General features: G+C 42.6%; 1 long non-coding RNA gene across 1 annotated transcript; it reads right to left on the reverse strand.

The window, feature by feature from the left end:
* Positions 1-474: 474 nt before the first annotated feature.
* LOC115294851 lies at positions 475-2703 on the reverse strand. Its single transcript, XR_003910183.1, has 3 exons — positions 2488-2703; positions 951-1004; positions 475-703 (listed from the first exon to the last, which is right to left on the reverse strand). It is a non-coding gene; the product is annotated as an uncharacterized LOC115294851 (long non-coding RNA).
* Between the last annotated feature and the right edge of the window lie 6 nt (positions 2704-2709).

The following is a 2709-nucleotide window of genomic DNA, read 5'->3' on the forward strand; positions in this document are numbered from 1 at the left end:
TAGAGATAGAATCCACTGTTACAAGCTTGGCCTGGGCTTGTATTTGTGTGTGTTTACTTGATGCCAGGAGACCTCATCAGCATCATTATGTACAATCTACCACCTACCTCCATTGACACACACTCAGTAAAAGCAAAATGAGGATGTGTCCGTCTTCCTCTTTTCCTCCACAAGATAGGGTGAATTTATTGTGGGTGATAAACTATAAATATTGAAACAGGAACACAGTCCCTTGGCCCCTTTAGATACTCTCCCCAACTCCCACACTCACCCTGATGGGAAGGGTTCTTAGGACATGATAGAGAAGAGAGAAAACGGAGTTAACCAAACAGTACTGGAGTGAAGGATGCGGCTGATAGCCAATAGGGGATGCAGAAGAAAGTTTCTGGCCAAAAACCAAAGCTGGATAACCTGTCAGTTTCAATACTACTGGGGAAAAAAAAAAACTTCAAGGAAAACATAGTTAAACACATCTCATAATGTTCCTGAAAAAGAGACATATTTTAGTGAACCTCAAAAATCAGAAACAGAAGAAGCCTCCACATGAACACTCGTCTCTGTGGCCACAGAAACTAGCAAAAGCTTGTGTCCAAAACTCACCCAAATTCTTATGGCTTCTCATTTTAGCTCTCCTTCCTCTTGGTCCATGGCCAGCCTATCACAAGACACACATATCACTTCCTTTTTGACTTCCAAGCTGATGCTGTCAAAAAGAAGCAGGAAATAACCAAAAGATATATGCTGGTAGAGAACAGGATATGTACATTTTTACAAAACCAGCGGGTGAATCACATTAGACTCCGAACACTCTTTGAAGTCATGTCTGATCAGAAATCATGATTTTCACCCAGTAAAACTGTGGGCAAACAGGACCATTTAAGAATATCTATAGTTCCATATGGGATGAAATGACAAAAGGGAAAAAAAGAGGAAAAGAAGGTTAAGCCTACCATTCATGGTTCAGAATTATCAGGTCAGACATCGGGGAGCTCAGAAAAATGTTTCTATAAAAAAGATACAAAAAATTATATTTCTAAACAACAAATGTTTTTGAAACCTGGGGTCAAAATAACAAAAAATAAGGAACCACAAAGTACCAATTAAACTTGAGGTCCAATCCCAAATAATTACCTTAGACAAACAGTGTAGATAACCTTTCTTCATCTTTACAGTAAGCATAACACCAATAACAGACATAGTCATCGCTTACAGATCACTACCCATATGACAGGCAGTGAGTTAACTACTTCATATCCCTTCTTTCATCTTATCCTCATCCCAACCCCAAGGAACATAGATATCATTATTTCCAAGGAAAATCAGAGAAATTAAATAATTTGCCCAAATTTATTGCTAAGTTATAGGAACAAGATGTAAATTCAAGTCTGCAGTTCTTAATCATTATATTTCAAAGGGTGGTTTTGAAGATTACATTTAAAATTTATTTTAATGAATGAATTAATTTTTATTTGAGAGAGAGAACAGGCATGAGCAAGGGAGAGGCGCAGAAGGAGGGAGGCTTGGAGGGAGAGGGAGAGAGAGGGGGAGAGAGAGAGAGAGAGAGAGACTCTTAATCATGAGGGCCTCATTCCAAGACCCAGAGAACATAACCTGAGCCAAAATCAAGAGAGGGATGCTCAACCGACTAAGCCACCCAGGCAACCCTAAATTAAAACTTTAAAAATAAGGAAACCACCTTGCAAAGTGCCAGCTCTCAGTACATGCTCCCTGGTAGACTGTGCCCCTTCCTGTCCATATTCACAATCCTTGGCTCATCCTCCATAAGAAAGGGGCAATAAAGCTCAATCATCCATTGCCAACTCTCAGACCATCTGTTGCCAAAGTCACCGAATTCTTGGTCAGCTATTGGGGGACAGAGATGGAAGGGAGGGCAGGAAAAGATGCTCAATGCCATCCCTTCCTGTTCCAGCTAGAAGACTCAGAATCTAGGGGGCACAGGGAAAGGAGTCTCTGGCTTTGCTGTGAGAACTGGAAATTTGTAATTTTCTTCTCTGGAAATTTTCCCCTTTTGGAAGGAGGAAGCTGGACTGCAGGGCCCCTGAAGGGACCATGGAACTGTGGCAAAGAGCACGTGTTCTCCAAGTCATTTAACTTCTCAGATCCCACCCATCTTCAAAATGACTGATAGATAATAAAATAATTGTAGGCAGTTTACAAGGTTGCTCAATTGAACTAAATAATTCCACAAAAAGTGCTTAGCAGAGTGCCAAGGACATGGTAGGCATTTTCCATAATTGTTGGTTATTATTTTTATTGCTATTATTATTATTCCAACACCCACAACATTTGAAGTATCTCTCTTAATCCCGAGGGTCTCGTTGTAAATGACCTTAATTTGCAAAAGCATTCAGCGGTCTGCCTAAAGAACGGCTCTACAGCCCTGGGTTGAGCGATTTCCATGGCACAATGACCAGGTTTTCTACCTTCAGGGAAAGGCTGCAACTTACAGAACAGCCATGACAGTACCTCAGCATAGTACCCTTCCCCTTCTCTTCCAGCCGCGGGGTGAAGCCTGAGCCCCAGACTTCCGCAGCCCGCCCAACTCAGCCACCATTGGTCGCCTCGTCGCTGGCGTGATTAAGGCCCCGCCCCTTTCTCTCTGGGACCACGCTGAGGCGACCTCCGGAAGCGGAGGGGCATCAGAGGAGAGACTGCGTTGCAGCCTGGGCTTCGTAGTCCGACTGGAAA

The sequence above is a fragment of the Suricata suricatta genome, chromosome 6, assembly GCF_006229205.1.
Source record: "Suricata suricatta isolate VVHF042 chromosome 6, meerkat_22Aug2017_6uvM2_HiC, whole genome shotgun sequence".
NCBI classification, from domain to species: domain Eukaryota; kingdom Metazoa; phylum Chordata; class Mammalia; order Carnivora; family Herpestidae; genus Suricata; species Suricata suricatta.